Consider the following 20,154-nt stretch of genomic DNA (forward strand, 5'->3'; position numbering starts at 1 on the left):
GAATATATATTTAATTATACAGTACATGAAAGAATTTCAGAAAACTTATACAGGGAACTCTATGATGTCATTCTATGTATGTTTATTGTTCCAACTATTAATATTCATTTTGTTTCGTACATTTATAGCATTTTGATCTTAACAGCTGGGTTTATCATTCACTTAGAATTTGTCCTGATTAAAATTCCCAATTAAAGATTTCAAGCTGTAGTTCTTTAAGTCCTTTAAAAAAGTTGCTCATAGAGTGCTTTTTTGTATTTCTTTCTGTGGATCGTACAGTGGATATGATTTAATACTGAAATAACAGAGAGAATATAATACATTAATGTGGCCACATTGTGTGAACAGTTATATATACTGCTTAAAGCAACTATTTTCTACACGTCAAATACAAATACAATGAAGCTTGTTGGTAAATGTTGTAATACACATGGCCATAATACTATAGCAGAAATGTTTTTACTAAAAAGTAACATTTGACTTAAACATAAAACATTGTTTTCCCCAAATTGATTATAATTTTAATTTCAAGATTTCATTGTACTAAAATGCCATAAATTATTATTCAAATTTGCATTTAATTAAATGCTCAGTCTTTGGGGCCCTCAACATTAATGCAGAACATGGAAGCAGCTGAATATGATCACATTGTTGAGCTGCATGTGAGGAAACAGGGATCCACTGCATATACTCTCAGCACAGTGGGTAGCAGGAGGAGGTTGATCAGCGACTGGCTGGCTGGCTGGTTGACAAGTCTGTGGAGGAACTGCTGTTGGGAGTACTGCTGAAATGACAGCGAGCGGAGAGCGTGTGATGTGTTCTGTTCCAGAACAGTTGAGCGGCTGTCCCCTTTGAGCCAGCAGTGTGTGTGTGTGTGTGTGTGTGTGAGTGTGTGTGTGTGTGTGTGTGTGTGTGTGTGTCCCTATATTGACGCTGGGCCTGGGAAATTCTGCATCTGTTACGTGAATGGGATTTCAGGGAGATCTGAGCTGTCAGAGGGACAATCTAGTGTCTGCTGTTTCTCTGTCTATCTATCTATCTATCTATCTATGTATCGATACAGCAGAAAGAGCAGCCAATAAGGCATGTTCGGAGGCAGATGGACAGATGAATATGACTTAATGAATGACATTTGTTTGTTCTACTGGAGTTTGCCTAAAGCAACAACTTTCATCACTGTGACAGAAGAGTTACTCACTCATGAAACTTACCAGGAGGCAAAAATCCCCCGACTTCAGAGGCATTTTCTATCAGTCATAATATGTCAATGTATGTAATGCCCTCCATAATTCAACCTTAAGAATTAAAAAAATGTCACAGTAACTGTTCCTCTGCGGCATCTGAAGCAGTATTATTACTGCTCTTATGATCATTGATTATGATGTAAAACAATACAATAGAGAAACAATTAATTCACAGTCATCACAGACTTTGTACAAGGGCATCACGTTATAGCTTTGAGTATGACACTTACTTTTCCACTAATCAGCCCTAATCACTTAATGTAAAGCCTTTTATGGTGGAATCAATGAACAAGACACAGCTGAGTTAGCCAATTACACACCAGTGTTGTTGAGTGTAATGGGAAGAGATGCCCTTTCCCACATCAGCAGCAAAAGTCCTAAACACTGGACTTTAGTTAAGGATTCTTTAAAATGTTTTCTGTTTAATGGTGAACAATGAAAGGCATTCTTTTTTTCCCTTTTTTTTCAATTAAAATCAATGGAATGTAATGCTTTATGTCACACAACAATGATTAGCTGGAGGCCAGCAAAGAAAACCTTTGGTTTTAACGAGCAATGCTAGCCAAAGTAACAACACTGGGTCTATAGAGAACGCTTTAATAGCATAATGCATACATGCAATGTATATAACTCTAACCCCTAACTCAGATCATAAATAAAAGAGTACATTCATTCTAAATGAACACATCAGCACAAGTGAAATCTATTGTGCTTAAAACATAACATTTCCAGCCCCAATTAAAGGCAGGTTAAGGTCCAATAGTAAATCAGGCAACTTCGGAATCAAGTCAGAAACTTTTTAATTGCCAAAAATAGTAAGAAGCTACAAAGCACCAGTGCTCCTGCTGACAACTTAAATAGAAATTCTAACTACTAATCCAATATGTATCCAACATGATAAACAAATCATATGCTAACTGATAGATAGATCTCCCGCCACCAGACCAACAGCTCAGCTTTCTCAGCTGCAGTTTTATTCAAGTGTCACTGCCACTGATTTCATAAAAGTACTAAATCACAGAGCTTATTCTCTTGTAGTTACAGTACAGGAGAAATCCTCCTATCTAATGCAAATAAGTACCCACAAAGTCTGCCCCCCCTCCCCCCCTACATTTATTTTGTTACAACAGCTCAAAAACAGGAATATATAGCAAAAATATCAAAAAACAAAAACAATATTTACATTAATTAAATAAAGGAAGAAAAATATCATACAAATAGAATAATACCATATACAGAATAATAAAAGAATGGTTATTCAGGGATGGTCTGTCATATTGTGTTGAATGGTCAGGGACGCCATAGCATCCTCTATTAACCAGTTGCCACTGAGTAGTGAGTGTATATTAATAGATAGATAGATTGATTTACTTTATTGATCCCAAACTGGGAAATTGTGGAAATACACAAATAAATAAAAGAACACCATTCTATTCAGTGTCTGAGCAGAACAGGTATGCTGCTGCTACTATGACAAGCAGCCTGCCCACATGTGTTTTAGAAGAAATAACATTCTTTGTAGTGCACAAAAAAATGTGGGCAGATAAAATGCAGTTTCTTACCAACTGAAACACCGGGATGCAGAAAGTTTCTGTTTCTCTGTTCTCATTAAATGTCTGTGTCTTGCTTGCTTTGCTCAAAGAAATGGAAGAAGCAATGAGAAATAGCTGCCCTATTTTTGCCCAGAAACTTTTAACTGCTGATAAAGATCAATGGCATTGCTGATGATATAAATTCTGAACTGCTACTTTGTATTGATCCGGCTGTAATGCTTTTGGCTCTCAGGATGGCAGATGGAGCCAACAAAGAACTTCAGCAAAGATTAATGTTGAAGGCCTACTCATCTATAGTTTTGATAGAGAATTCTCCAAGCCAAATGTAGATGCCTGCAGGAAAAAGTGTCTTCAGAGGTGTCTGGCCCATTTGAAAAAAGGAAATAATAAAAAACAGATATTTGTTAGTTCTCATGGATTTAAACATTAGCTGAATGTTAGGAGTTTGTTTGATCTTGTGAATTGCCAAACCTGGAGCAGATGTGCCAGAAACCACAAGTAACATTTTTAAAAAAGACAAATGAAATATCTTGCATTATTTTATTGGGTAAATATTAACGACCAAAGGAAAGAGGATTTGGAGAAATCCAGTGATGGCTGAACTTATCAACCTGCAAGTGAACAGGTTTTTTTATGCACTACTCAATATTTGTAATAAATGTCTAGAGTCACTTTCATAGCCCATCTTTGGTAGATGGTTGGATATTATAAGTATAGCCCCTATCTTGAATGTAACAATTATCCTTTATACTCCACAGGTAAGCATTACAAATTAATCTTGTTGACATACCTGCTCCACTTACAAAGTGTGTAATGCTTAGGAGTTCCCTCCCCAGCTCCTGCAGTCAAATGTCCGATGTGTCCTTGGGCACACTTAACCCCAAGTTGCTCCAGCCGCTTCATCAGCAATGTGTATGAATGAATTAGTTCATACTGATGGCCACTTTACATGGCAGCCTTTGCCATCAGTGTGTGAATGATTAGTTGTGATCTGCAATGTAAAAGTAGACTTTGAGTATTCAGAAGACTAGAAAAGCACTTCAAGTTCAAGTCCATTTACCATAAAGCTTTCCAAATCATCCATATTTTCAAACACGTGTTGACACTAGTGGGTAGGGTTGAGCTGATTCCATAGCTAGGACCATATTGACACCAATCACTGACTCCATTAGATCTGCGTATGAATTATAAAGTGAACTATTGGCACATTTTCATGTGACAAAGAGTTGTCCTATGTTGCATTGTACTTTATAACGACATAAACCACGAGTGGGAGTATCTAAATCAGTATCAAGAGAAATAGAAGTTGGATCACTGCATATTTACTGGTGGTTGGGCAGATCTTGGTCCCATCCTCCTCTGTATCTTTATCTATACCCAAGCCCAGGGTTCAGTAAATAGGGAACAATCAAAAAGCTAAAAGTATTTTGGTTCCCCCTTCTCTGAAAAGGTTAAACAGAAAAAGACTGACCTGGCCCCTTTATAAATTAGCAGTCTTTACATGATAATTGTGTAGTTTGGGAACATTACCTCCCAATCCACCAGCCATGTTAACATTAGCAGGGTTGTACTTTTGAATTCAAAGGTAATGGGAACTTGCCACAAGCTGATATTGTACACTGTAGCATTGTCTAATTGTGAACCTTTGGCAGGACACAGGGCTTTTAACTGCAATAGGATAAGTTAATTGGTAGAAATTGCCCTTCATTTCACAATGCAGATGTAGAAATTGTAGAGCAGTGTCTGCACCTGGATATACTCAAGCGTTGAGGCAGTCAATTTTCAAGCACAGACACACACACACACACACACACACACACACACACACACACCTGAAAACACACCTGAAGAGTCTAAGCTGAGGTAATCACCACCATCACAACCCCTCCCCTCCCCTCCCACCCACCTCCGTCTTCGGTTCGACTTCTTTAACTCATCCCGTCATTATCCAGCATTTGATATTCACCCTCTTCTATGCCGTGTAACAGGTTGAGTTTCCCCTAATTGGGGCTGAATAATACTAAGGCGATTTACGAGCGCTTTCCCCCCTTGTGCTGCCATCGCTGTAGCACAGATTCTGGTTTCATCCCGCCAGAGGTTTTGAAGGTATCATTTCTCTTGACTGGAAAAAGGCCCCTGTTGAGTTGTCAGGCTCATTGCTCAAGGTTCGCCCTGGGTTTCAGGAGGGCCCGTGCTGACACATTCATAAATATGACACCTTGTTTTGTCCTTCTGGCGTCTTTTTGGTTGGCGATGGCCTTTGAATTGGAAACAGGTAAGCTAATAGGGCTGCGTCTGATGCATGGGAACCGTGGGCTTTGGGAGAAGGCAAGGTGGCCCCGGGCGACACATGACAGGCAGATAATGACTGTATAGCTGTCAAGTCAAGGATACCTGTCTGCCGGTAAATACAGATTTGCCTTTTTGACATCATTTTTCCACCTCCTGGAAGATCAACTGAATGCAGCTTTCAGACTATTTCAGACTATAGCTATCAGACACATTCACACACATTCAAACGAACATGCAAGTTCCTGCACGTACACACAAAGTAGCGCACATGTAGATGCTGACAAATACACTCATGCATGCACAATCATACTCACACACTCACAAATACAGGCAGGAACAGGAACAAAGGTGCTCTAAATGTATGCGCTTATAATTGTGATTTTCTGCACCGTCCAACGTTCCCACGTTTGCTGCATGTTTGGGAATGCATGGAGCAAGTTAATATGATTCCATTGTAGTCACGCATGAAAGATAGAGAGAACGTGTGTATGTGTGTGTGTTTCTGTTATTATGTATGTACGTGAGTCCATGCATGAGTGTGTGTGACTGGCAGGCCGGCTGAGGCCTGTGTTTTGCGCGTCGCCCCGGGGAATGCAGGTGAAAGCAATCTTGGTCCGTGAAAGCCGACGAGATGTGCCTTTCTGCACCCAGAGCTGATTTCTTTTTGATAGGCTCAAGCCCTGACACCAGCCCCCCCCCCACAACCTCCACCCCCAACAAATCCCCATAGCACCATCAAGCAACAGCCACAGCACTGGTCGTTCACTTCTCCGCTATCTGTCCATTCGCTAGTAGTAATATATTCTGTGGTGCAAGTGTAGGGCTTTCTGCAACCATACCCAAACATACTAACTGTCTTTTTATATCTTTCCCATAAACCATTGCAGATTTTGTGGGCAGTGTTCTGTACACGTGCACGCACACAAGATAATCTCCCTCACCCCCTCGTCTTTCTCCACAGCTGCCCAGAACAGCCTTTGATGCATGGCTGGAATGACGAAACGCAGCCTAAATATACCTCGTTTGTTTACTATTCAGTTACATTTCCCGCATGCAGAATGATTAGGAACAAACCATTTTGGGTTTTAATCAAGAGGTATTTATGGCTTGGTGTGTGTGCTGGGATGTAGTGTGCATTGGGCCTAATCTCATAATAAAACCAATTGTGTTAATTCTGCCAATGGATCCAGCACTGGCTGTAATACAAAACAAAAGTCAGAGCAACGAGCAGTGGGCAGCTGGCCATGAAATATGAATGGAAGTTATCAGGCTGGGTTTGTTCTTATGGAAATTGAATTATTGCTGATCTGTTTAGTATTCAGTACTGTAAGCAGAGCTTTGGATAAATTATTATTGTGATAATCAAGTTTGGGATATCATGTCGTAGTGTGTGGTCTCTGGGTACTGCATATTTAAACTGCCAGTAATCCAGTAAAGTCTGATGCTTTTTGTAAGCTGTGTGTTGTTATGTTGTAATTTAGACTATTGGGTACAGCTCAAAAATACCTAAAGCCCTCCCTAGTGCACACACATGTAGGAATGGTCACAGAAAAGACAGACAGATGCACACACACATACATGTACTCACACTGTTTGTTCCTTGAGGTGACACTTTTGACAGTCTCTTATACAATGAAAGCCACTAAGCTAGGCTCAACAGATTACAATTTGTTTGAATGCTTCCAGTATTCACACAACAAAAGACACTCAATGAAATCCAAAAATCAACAATAAATGGCTGCCTAACTAGCAATTATTTTTTATCACTTAAAAAGAAAACTTTTTACGTGGTAAAAACATGAGAACACTTTCTGTACTTTTAGACAGTTCAGGGTATTAACATAAAAAAAACTTTGATCCTTAAAAGCCCACAAATTAAGCATCACCATGCATTACTTATGAAGAAAGTTTCATTGTACACTGAGGCTATATTTTAACATTTCAAAAAGAGAAAACTAGTGTACACACATCCAAGCAAAAAGCATGCAGGTGCAGGACATCTTTTTTTTATTAATTGCAGAAAAAAGAGAAAAGTCCGCAGGTTCAGCTCCCAAGTTGCTCTTTGGGAGCTGAACAGTATGCGGACCTTTCTCTTTTTTTTTTCTATATTTTGAAATGTAAAACTTTTAATAGAGGCTTGGATACAGTTTTTTTTTTAAAACACCTTGCACTCTTTTTTCTTACAGCCATGGCAGTCAATCACTCATCTTCCAGCCACTCATACCATATCATCCTCTCTAGCTGGCCCGTTAGCTAAAATGGAAATGTGTGTTGGAGCCAGCAGTTGGAGACTATTGGGGGACTTAGCCTTCATTCTGTTGAGATAAAGTAGCAGGCCTAAGCCTCGCCTGGTGAAATGACATATCCCCCCACCTTCCTGTTCCTGTACAATCGCCATAATATTGTGTTTCTATGCTGGGCCTGTAACCTTTGATTAAATTAGTCCAGTATTGCCTCGGTCCTTTTCTAAACTGTAGGCACTAGAGAGCTACTTAACGGACCCTGTCCCTCGGAGGGAAGAAACTGCTTGAGCTTACAAGTGTACGGCCACAGAAATATCAAACCCCTCTCGCTCAAATCTCTCCATATACTTCTCTCCTTTTTTTCTTTTTCATTCTCTCTCTCCTCTCTTCATGTACAACATCTGGCATTCTCTTGCGGTCTTTCTGAAGTGTCTTTATACATGCGTGTGTGTGTATTTGTATGTGTGTAAACTTGTACGTCGATCCATCACGCTATGTCACTGTAGGTGAGGCACATATTATGGGATGTCAAAAAAAGAGCAGCAAAATGACATTTTATGGTTGTTATTTTTCAAATGAACTATGTGTGCTGCACACTGCATGACAGCATAAATGAATGGGTAAGAATGACATTTTGTTCAAGGCAGTTGGATTAATGTGGAGAGAAGGGAAAACAGACATGGCGGTGGTCAAACGTCAATCAGCTGTAGGTCTTGGTTTAATGGAATGGCACTTCTCAACCACATCCAGTCTTCTTTATTGTCCAGAGGTGCAAACCTGTCCATAGATGATCAATATTTTCCGCCATGATTTGTATAATGAGTTTAATGATGCAACTTTTTCACCAGCTTTTCACCATTTAAGTGAAATAGCTCAGAATAAATTCTGAACACTTTCCCCTTTGCTTTAGTTTGAAGGAGGGTGCCCTCTCTTCTGTTCACCACCAATCAAGCCTTCAGTTGTCTTGTGTTTGCTAATGGCTCGGTAATGATGAGATGAGAAGTTTTTTTTTCTTGTACTTGTTAAGTTCTTAGAAATTGAAATCCCTCACTGTGACTTGCAAACAAACGTTTATTGGCAACATTTCATTTGTTGACTTTTAACGTTTTGTTATTAGAACTTCTTGACTGTTTGCTTGATTCATTTTCATTTTGAACTTCAATAGAAACTTTTGCTATTCGACGAGTTGACTCTGGTAAAACTGGCATATCAACCAGAGCAATGTGTAACCACATTCTGCACAGTTATGTCCATGTTAACCTGCAAGGAGGACGAAAAGGTTGTACAGTAATGGTGTTGTTAGCAATGCCAACGTTAGCCAAGCTCGGCAAAAGTATTTGACATCGTTCACAGACGGCCAAATTCAACTCACAATGCACTGCTTTTTGGCTCACTTCTCTTGTTTGGTCCGGATCATGTAATAAACTGTGGTGAACTGAACTCTGGTGCACTCGGAAGCGAACTGAAACCCTCGTTTTCAAGTGGACAAGTGTTCGGTTCTTTGGTCCTCACCAGGGTTTGTTTGAGCATTCACAGCACTCCAAACCAAACTAACCATCCGAGGAAGTGAAAGATTTGTTTCAAACAGACCAAACTGCTTATGTGTTTCCTGTTTAACACCGCAATCTGGCTCTTATTTAACCTCTCCTGATTGACTTAAAGGGTTTTCTTTTCTGACCAGCAACGACAGCTTCCTCATAAATGTCATTGTGGTTACCTTCTCACAGCTATCTTGCTAATTATTCCTATCCGGAGGCCAGTTGATACAGGAAGGAATCACTTGTCAAAAAACTCTCTGAATGACTCTGCTGTGTGTAAAGAGGGTGTGTGTGTGTGTCAAAAATGTATTTGTGCATCTCTGATTATGTGTGTGTTTGTGTGTGTAATTATGGGGGGTGTGTGAAATCCAAAACTTAAACAGGATGCGCAAATAAACGACTTCCAGCAAGTGTTGTTGTCTCCGAGTGAAATGAATCACCCCGTCAAACTGTTGTGGCAAAATGCTAATAATAACACATCGCTGTAAGTGGTAAAAAGATTCATTCATTTAGAGCGTGAGAAAGATAAGAGACATACAGAGGTGAATTACGAGTTATTCTGTAACTGAAACCTCAACACAGGATATCTCTTGGAGCACTATGTTACACAAAAAAAGTCTCCAACATCTGAAAGCGTGACATCTACTCATGCACAATGATTGATAGCACAAATGTCTTCTGTTGACATATTCAGAGAGAATCATTTTATAGACTGCATACCAAAGATTTCCCATTGAATGATAGACTTCAAAAGATGATCGCCTGCAACCTTATGTGTGGATTTCTTTTTAAATAACTCAAATTAACATTGGAAAATCATTGAATGCTGTCGGAGGGACAAATGAAATTTTTTTTTTTAAATTCGAAAGCACTATATCATCACCAATGGCACAACTTCAGCTCATGTCCATGCCATGCAGGTGTGTGCATGTGTTTGTATACTCACAAGGGACCTGGAGAGATGGAGCACCACCCGCCCACAGATCCCTAATGGGAGGTCTGTGCACCTGGGTCCACTCACACACACACACACACACACACACACACACACACACACATACAGTCCCCATGTCATATTTCATGTCAGTGGGCATTTCAGCGCAGACATGGGATACCACAACATGACAAGGTGGAGCGGGCTTTTTCTGCAAGGTGACATCACAGCACTGACTGTAAGCAGATCTGCTGAGTGTGTGTGTGTGTGTGTGTGTGTGTGTGTGTGTGTGTGTGTGTCTGTGTCCATGTGCATCTGTGTCTGTTTCCATGCCCACACTCTTCACACATGTCAACACACAAAAGCCACATGGGAGGCCATTGAGAGCTGCAGCAGCTGTGGAATATGTTATTCAAATGGTGTGTGACTAGATCTGTGTGTCACAGCATTAATATGTGTGTGTGTGCATGTTATCATCTCTGCTTGTAGGAATAAACGCCACTGATGTGTCTCTGCGGGGAGCTTATAGAGAATCACTTACCTCTCTGCTCTTACTGCAGCGTAGCAATGAGTGACTCAGTTCTTTTGTCTTCATCGTATTAGGACAGGACAGGAAACATTAAATCCAATCAAAAAGCTCTTTAAAAACAACAATGGTGGTTTTGCCTCAAACATTAAATACAGGGGAGTGATGTGAAAAGCACAGACTGTATAAATCACAGATTTAGCTAATGTAATGCCCCCCTTTGGTTGTCAATTGATCTTTGTAGCTCACGGTTCAGCATCTTCAGAACTTGAAGTGACCACATTTGGATTTTAGGGTGACACTAAGAGGATTGAGTGGCTTGCAACCACAAAGCAACCAAAGCTAGACAGTCTAAATCTGTGGCTTATTAATACGCAGATACATGCAAAGGTTAACAATGTATATCCCACTTAATGAAATTATGTTTGTGGTGGCTGTTGATTTTTTCAGCTTTCACTTTTCCCTCCAGTTGTGGTAGTGAAGGTCATTTCTGAAAAATACATTTTTATTCTTTTTTCCTGCAGATGACCAAAAAAAAAACCATATTTCAGGCCTTTGTGTTCTTGACATGAACAGGTCCGATATATGTGTTTCTGGCTTTAGCTTGCACCCACCCAGTCAAGCTTCCTGCTAGAACGGGATGTGAGTGTGCATGGGTTCCTGCCTATCATTGTTTGTGTGTGTTTATGTGTGTGTGTGTGTGCATGGTTGGCTCCCTAGCCTGTGTCTAGCCTTTGCGGCACGGGCCAGGGCTCTGCGGCTGCCCTGGGGCCACCATTGTCCCCGGTCTCCACAGCCCAGTGGCCACAGATGTTCCCCGTTTGATACCGTGCTCCTCACATATACTCCCTACTCCCCTAGATGTGTGGGTGGCCAAGCGGGGCACCCTGTTGCGTTTCACTCTGGCAAGCCATTGGCCGCCTGGTGCCTGCACGTGACACAGAAAGGAGGGAAGCCATCGCGACTAGTTTTTAATCCCGCAACCATGCATAATGGAACAGAAGTAGCCCCAAGTGGAGAAAGACGCTTTGCATGAGGAGGTGTTCATAAAAGGATCATGGGAAAACGGGGTGCGAGAGTATATGGCAGAAGAGGAGAAGCACGCTGAGATGTTGTTCAAAGCACCTCGAGGAAAAGAAAAAGACAACTGACATCTCTTCCTGTTGTGTTTCAGTTTCATGTGTGTGTGTGTGTGTGTGCATGGCGTGTAATGCATAAGGAGGGATTGATCTGGTGGCTCAGCGAGACAAACGTGCTGTTTAAATTAACGACAGATGCAATGCAACGATGAACATCAAGAGACTTTGGCACCACAGCTGAAGATAAAATGATGCTTGTAGGGAAACATTGAAACACTTTCTTTCTTAGCACAAATACAAGACACGCAAATAGACGTCTGATCCTTTCCCTCTGTACCATCATAGAAAGATCAGGAGGATTATACTGTTCAGGTTGAATGCTTGCATTATCATTTATGTTACGTTCCATCATCAAGGGAAAACTTTTATGCTCTTCTTTAAGCAATGTCTTGTACTCTGGTGTTGGCCAGTAGTAGCTGAGGTGAGCACTGTTCAGTCATTTTTATTTTTTCTCGGTCAGAGGTTTGAACAAGTTTTTTCACTATCTGTAGCACATCTTCAGCCACTTTAACCAAAGTAACGTTTTGTTTGTGTTTTCAGTTTCCTGCAACTAAAGTATCAGTTCTTCCTGAGGCACATACTGTACATGTGTTTAAGTTGTCCTTATCTTAATGATGATCTGAACAGCCTGCTTACTCACAAACTGAATTGTTTGTCTTAGAGATTCAGTTTTCCAGTTAAACAACTGACATACATTGTTTGCTGATGCATAATTACATGTTTTTTTTTTAAAAACTACTCATTCAAAGAACTGACTCCTTGAAAGAAGAAAGAAAATATTCACCACTGTTAACAGACAGGTGACTTAAATGCAGTTCTCCTGGCATACAATAAGAGTAACTGGCCGTTTTCTTTGTCTGAACGTGGTGGACGTGAAACATGTTGCACCAGTTTTGGTTATGCAATAGTGCCTTATTAACCTGTCACTTCAAAATTGAAACACATACCTAGAAGAAGTGACAAATTGAGCGTGAAGAGATGACAGGGCCTTTTTCATGAATTCATCATACTTCAAAAGGTGCAAAATCTAAAGAGAAATCTCCCGCGATGAATGATGTGTGACAGCACATGTGGGATTATTGTAGTTTATGTCTTAAAGTTTTAGTGGCTTTAAGTTGCAACAGCGCCATAACATGCTGGGAACTCAAAGTAAACAGGGTGACAGTTGAGAAATGAGGAATAGTTGTACCTTACTGTACGATTAAGTTTAACGTGTCAAGGGAACGTTAGTTAATAAGACAAAGTGACGGCCATTTGTAAGCAGGCTTGTAATCTGCAGAAAATCTGAATGCACAGGCAGAAACACAGAAATACAGAAAGAACATGTAGGATAGGGAGGAAGGAGACGCCATTTTCTCCTGCTCCAAGACACAGCTCAGTCTTAATCAAAATCCCACACAGGAAGAACACTTGAGTATCTTAATCAAAGATCAGCCTGCTCGGTATTAATAATAGAGCAGAGTGCTGAAATGGAGTTTTACTTATTCAAGACTGCACTTACTCGCCTCGTATACCTTTGGAGTATATTAGGCTCTGGGTGTGGCAGAAGGGAGGGGGGGACTGAAGCTAGAAGACACCTCACCTGTGTACATGTACAGTAGACAACCTGCTGGCTATGTAATAACTGCACCGTACATTTTACCTTGCTTGCTGATGTCTATAACAAAAATAAAACAATAATAGAATAACAAGTTGGGGAGAAAGCAGCTTTAGAAGCAGCTTAAATGAAATAGTCTATAAGAACAGAGTTCAAACAGGTGAGGCTTCAGCATTGTGTCTCCTTACTTGAATCGTTTGTACTTACTGACGTTGTTTCCTGCTTTCTAGATCCTTGCTTGTGTTGTACTAACTCTCTGATTTACGTCGCTTTGAATAAAAGCATCTGCTAAATGAATTGTAGGATTGTCATCATGTTTGGCTCTGTAAGAGAGAAGAGATGGAGAGAAACTCTGGGTTCATTGAAAAAAAAAAAACCTGCATCCCGACCAGGTTTGGTTCACACACTCGGGTTATCACGGTAACGGACTCAGAGATTAGTTTACCTTTCTTTCTTGAACGGGCTTGAATTACCAATCTTCCTCGGGTTTGAGTTACCTCACTTTCCGAAACCAAAAACACAGAATTTCCCTCATCTCAGGCTTATCATACTCAGAATTTTCATAACCTGCACCTGTCACCTGCAGCACAACTTATAGTGTGGCGGATATGATGTACTAGACATGCAGCACTTCCCACTTGCACATTTTTTATTTATTTATTCCAGACAGCAATTAAGTTTCTATCAACATTGAAATGTGTTACATAAATTAGGAGTTTAATTATGGCATATTTAAGAGACAGGGTTGGATTGGGTGACTGCATGATGGAGGGAGGGTCATTATGTGTCCACATATGTTCCATGAAAGTCTGAAGTCTTTATAACTCTGTTATATGTTGTGTAAAGAAGACCCTGATATGTTAAGATGCCTCTTATTTTGAATGTCACAACATAGCAGTCTGGAGCCTCAGCTGTTCTTAATCAGTACTGGCTGCAGGAGCAACCTCTACAGAATGGCCTATAGATTATTGGTTCAGGCTCACATGTATGTTCATCCTGAAACAGGTACGCACACTGTAAGGTATTTCTGGCAATGAAATCATAGAATGCAATTCGCTTTAACAATGATTGACAGGGTTTGCCTGCCACCTGGTTTGGTACTGTAGCAGCTGTTTTCACACTTTCCCAAATGCACAACTCCCGTTATCACAGTATCTGTATAACCCCCACCTCAATCCCCAACCCATTTCTTACACCCACCCACCTCTCAAGTACTCACAGAGAGAACAGAGGACACCTCGTAACATCACACCTGCCTTCCCCAAGGGCAACATGGCTTGGGAAAATATCTGAGGTAGGCTTGACTTTCCCTCTCCTCTCTCCCTCCCTCTCTCTCTCTCTCTCTCTCTCTCTCTCTCTCTCTCTCTTGCTCTCTTTCTTCTGCAAGAGATGGTATGTATTTTGTTGGAATGCTCAACCCCAGGTCAACCCTAGCATTCTGGAAATTACTGTGTTTTAACAATCCCACAACTAATTCTCCCAGCCGATAGTCTGACGCACAGTATAAGATGTTCAAAATAACTGACTTGCCCTCCAAATTGTTGCTAATTTTAAGAGGGTGACCTACATCTTGTCTGGGTCAAATAGAAACTCTTTATGTATATATAGCTCACTGTTTCATATCAAAATAGAATGTTCTTGTGTGTTTTTGAGATTATCTTCCAGACATGGTTTTAAGATGTGCCGCAGTCTCATTTTAAACCGTCATTCGGTATTTTCCTTGAATGTTATCTTCAGTAACTTGTACTTGTGAACATAAGGCTTTACCACTTAAGGCCCCCTAAATCCTTTGAGACAAAAAGCACAACAGAGAAAATCAAACATGGTCTATAAAGCCATGTCTGGTCATGTCACTCCAGGACTCAGATGTAGCAAGCTAAAGACAAAACATGCAGGCGTTACATAGGATTATTGAAGAGAACCTGAGCAGACAATAGCATGTAGAGATACGGTGGTACAGAGATTCGTGCAGTGACAGCAACAATGGACATGTGTGGCGTGGAGATAGGCAGGCGTTGTCTTATTAGCTCAGTGGGAACGCTCCATTGTCTGGGGTTTGGGACTCCTGCACTTCAATGGCACCTCACTTGTAGATTGGTACGCTGCAGACTGGGATGGATGGGGCTGGGCCATTGTTGAGCTAAATGCTATTAACTTTTAAGCCAAGCGACGCATAAAAGTGAAGCTGGTGTAAATTACAATTCCCCTGCACATAATCCACTTGCTGATGGAAGACATTACAGCGGCCTTGTGTCTTGACAACAGATTACGGCGACGGCTTTACCCTACCCGCTTGCAAACAGGGGAAGCCATGGGATTTCTGTGTTTATCCGCCCCATCCCTTCTTCATCTTCTTTCCCTCCCTCCCTCCGTCACTCCCTCCTTTTCTGTCCTCCAGTTCTCCCATTGATCTTGCAGTGGTATTCAGTATCTGCCAATGGTGCATGCCTGCAGGGGGGCCACCAAATCCATTATCAGGTAGGACAACAGTTTCCACACTGTTTCACTCGCACTGTATATTATATGGAGACAGGGAAGGAGGGAGAGGAGACAGGGGAGAGAGATGGGGGATGCTGAGGTCTGCAATAGCTTTTAAACTCAGATTAGGAGCCAATGGAAATACAAATTAAACTCAACAAAAACAGTGCAGACCACATAAGAGTTATCTAGACCACATATATGCCATAGTATGATTTTATAGAGGGGAACATGGATTAAATTCTCACAAATAGCTGTGAGGGATTTACATACATCCTCTATGTGTACCTCAGACTTATCAGGCTTAAATTAATTACTACTGTGGTATAGAGTAATATATTATGAAGACATGTCTGCACAAAATGTTGAATGAGTTCAATCTACTTAAAGGATGTGTGATTTATTTTGACACCTGAGCAGCCCCAAGTATTACCTGCATGACTACAGACATGAGATTGGACGAAGCAGAAGCATGAGGTGAGTCAAGTGAGTCTCTTTTTTTGTATTCCAATAACTAATAATAATATGATATTGGAAGATGTAGCTCAAGTTAGGGGAGAGCTTTTGACAACTTTTTGTATCAGGATGAAAGAAGGCTAGTTATGCAAACACTTTGTGGATGATTTACTTCAGCTTGATTGTGTGTGTGTGCGTGTGTGTGTGTGTGTGTGTGTGTGTGTGTGTGTGTGTGTGTGTGTGTGTGTGTGTGTGTGTGTGTGTGTGTGTGTGTGTGTGTGTGTGTGTGTTACAAAGACAGGCCAGACCTCTACTAATCTCAAGAAACATCTTTTTTTTTACCAGGTTGAAAAAGTACATCACAGACTGATGGTGAAGTTTTGGTGCAGCAAAGGGTTGTGCTTGTGTGATCTTTAAAACGTCTCAACACCGTTTGCAACACTGCCAGCTTGCACTAGATGTTACACACATGCAAACTCACCAACACATACACACTGTGGACTCTCCAACGGGCCCCTGTACCAGCAGTGATGGCCAGTGTGCCAGTCTGAGCGTGAGTGTGTCTAATTCCCGGCTAATGCCGTCTCCCCCCCAGGTCCACTGTCCTTGGCTGCCTGCCACTCTCTCTGTACTCACTATGCTCCTCTAAAAGCCTTTCAAGGAAATGGACAGGGGCATGAAGCAAGATAATACACAGATGGAAAGAGGAAGACACAGTCCACTATTGTTCAGAGTAAGGTGGGTGTTCTATCTGAGCAGTGTAAACGGCAAAGGGAATGATTTCTTTAAGAAAATGTTTGTTGGAAAATACAATGAAGCTCTTGAAGTAATTTTTCATTATGGCCACTTTTTAGAATACAATTATAGTTATGAAGTCACAGTTGTTGGTTTCAGAATCTTTCCATTCTGACAGTGGAACCAAAAGGAATCCAAATAAATGAACAATGAATAGTTTTCTCTCAGCAAATTTCAGACAGAAAATATATCTATCTGTGAAATGTTATATAAGGTGAATCAAGGGTTCATTCATGCTTGAAAGCAACAATGGGGACAGTTGCAACTTTTTAATCTTGAGTTAATCATTCAGAAATGGTTTCCTTTAAATTGTAGATTTCAGTTACTGTGTGCATATATACACACAGTTATATACATGTGTGTGTATTGTGCTGTGCAGATGTGTGCACCACTAGAGGCCTTCAGGCCCTGTGGCTTAGCGACACTGTGCTGGAGGCTGCCCCTTTTGAAACCTGATGCCTGGAGCAGAAGCTTACAGATAGTCAGGTTGGATGAGCCTGGGGGCGAATAGCATGCTACATCGGGGTGAACCAACCAGTCAGGCCAGTGTGGCTTGTTGTTGTGTTCTGTTTTGCAGTTTGAGCGCCTTGCTCCTTGACTCCTAACCCTCCCGCTCTTACATGCTCACCACTCTGTAAAAGAATAAACATTCACAAAAAGTGAGTGTTCACACATGCATTTGCACACAATATATTTATTACCGTGTTCTGTTTATAAACAAATTCACAATTCAGATGATTTGTATTTTTTACTTGCATCTGACCAGGTGATAACAAGACGTGTCCGGGAGCACACCTATCAAAGAGTGTCATCTATATGGCACCCAAGGCCGTTTAGTGCGCCTTGCTCTCCTCCCTCTTTTCCTCTGGTTTCGCTCTCTCTCGAGGAATCTTGAATAAATATGCCCTCCACACTATTTGAAACACATATTGTCATCACAATTACCCCCCAGATATGCATTTCAAGCAAAGAACCACAGGCATTTTTTTAGGAGATGCCAAAACATAAATGCTGCGCTTCAGGTAATGGAATAAGAGGGATATATTTAGAGCAGCGAGATACTTGCTGGAATTTAAGTACTTAACTCATTCATTTTTTTTTATCCTTTATTCATCTTATTTAAATGTGTTATCTCCTTTTTGATTCTAGGAAGCCTAAAAAATGGAGGCTATCTATAAATACAAGCATTATTTATTCAAGTGACGTGCTAATTTAACTATTTAAACTGTAAATGCATGTTTTTGTTAGACGTATTAAAACTCCTTACTGTGTTAGATGTTTGTGAAGGATTTGAGAGACAACAAATATTCTAACAAAACTATTTGATTTTGTGAATTGTGTAATTTTGAACTTCAACGTCAAAGTCCATTGGCTATCGGTACAGTGCAGCAGTGAGGAAAACACAACTAAAGAAAGGTATTCAAATTGATTTCCTAGTTGTACATTTCTATTCCGACATGGTGTTGGCATATTGATCAACTAATATGACCACACTACCTGAATCAACTATATTTCTCTGTTGTTACTGTCCATGAGGATGGTGGAATTATGATGAATCTAGAAAAAATTGAATGATATCCAAACTCCTTCACAATCATTAAACTAACATCTATGGACATTATTCATGTCTTGAAGATAAAATGCAAGAGTGTTATATTTAAAGGTTAACAGCCATTGGGTGTTCATCTGCAAGAGCATGTGCACTCTTGTGTGTGTATATATGAATTTAAGTGAATATGTGCAAATGTCTGCTGACTTGCACACATCAGGCAAGACAGATGAGGATGACAGATGTGAGTGTATTTGTGCATGGGCGTGTGTGGGCAGATAAGGGGGGGGGATTCATGTGAGCATGATGGAAAAATGTCGAATAGACATGGGAGCACAATGACTGCTCTTTGAGTCTCATCCTTCTCCCCATCACTGCCGTCATCCCTCCTTCCCCCCCACTTTCCTAAAGGCACAAACTCTGCCAGTTGTCACCTTAGAGTATTGCGGGCCCGGCTGAAGCACTCCACTCCTCGGGAGGAGAATGTCAGCCCAGGCTCGGGGCAGTTTTGACAAACAGAGTATATATTGATACATGATAAAGTATGCTAGAAATCACCCGACTGCTGAGGGCTACTATAGTTTTAATATCATCATTTGAATTAACAAGCATTCTGTGGAGAAATAATGAGCTTTCATTATTCAGAACATCATCCTTACCCCGGCGGAGACTCGCAGGGCTATTAGTGCTTGAGAACTTAATGAAAAGAAGATAAAGAAGGTTTGAGATAAAAGTTTGAATGGCCACACTCGGTAACCAGAGTTAAAATTTAATGCGGCCCCAGTGGATGATGGATGAGCTTCTTATCTGGGGCCTGGGGAATGGGTAGACAGGGGATCCACTTTGGAAGGTGCCATTCAGGCGAAGGTGAAGAGTCTACACCCCTCCCACTTTGTCTTACAGGCCCATTGGTACCGGCCAATGTGGACCCCCCATCCTGATGCTGATTGATGTATTTCAAACTGTGGGGAGCATTATGTCCTCTAAACTAAATCTCAGATTTAGGACTACAAACATGGTTGCTTTACCAAAATGTTATCCTATTAAATTAACTTGAATATGATAGCAAAATGTGTCTGACTATCATCGGTCCCAAATTAAGTTTCTTCAGTTTCCTTCTGTAAGCATCCACCACAGTGTATTACATAATTAATGGAAACTGTAGTTATCAAGAAAAAAAGATAATTAAAGCCCATGGGATTTGGTAGTTTAAGTGATGAGCGATCAGCAAAAAAAAGTAAAATATTTTTTTATAACATGTACACATTGTCTGTTCTATTTAATTTTTCACAACTTGACTCTCATTGATACATGAAAGACTGCCTTAGGATAAAACATTTTTATTCTACCGTCCCTGTGGTGTTGCCTTTTCTCCAAAACAAGAAGTATGTGCTGCACTTCTTCAGAGTGGACTGACTGCAGTGTGTTACATAACAAAGATACACTAAGATCTCAAGAGATGGGAATCAAATAAAGCCCAACAAATTTAGATTTGACCAAATTCTAAGCTGATTATAAGTCTGCAAAAATGTTTTGTTTTTTACAAATCTGACTACTATCTGGAAGATCAACTGTTGATAGGGAGACAATACAGTGCACTTGTGCAGTAAAACACGCATAAACACACACACATACACGCGCACAAGCAAAAAAAGACAGCAGAAACCACTCCTGGAGTCCCTCTGCTTGATGCTGTGTTTGTCCCAAGGGCCTTAAGGGAAGTATGTTTGCTTGCTGAACCATTGTGAAGCCTCCAACAGACATGTCTAGCTTGCTGCTGCGCTGTGCTGTGCTGTTCTCTGCTGGAGGA

This window comes from Labrus mixtus, chromosome 19 (assembly GCF_963584025.1).
Source record: "Labrus mixtus chromosome 19, fLabMix1.1, whole genome shotgun sequence".
Classification (NCBI taxonomy): Eukaryota; Metazoa; Chordata; class Actinopteri; order Labriformes; family Labridae; genus Labrus; species Labrus mixtus.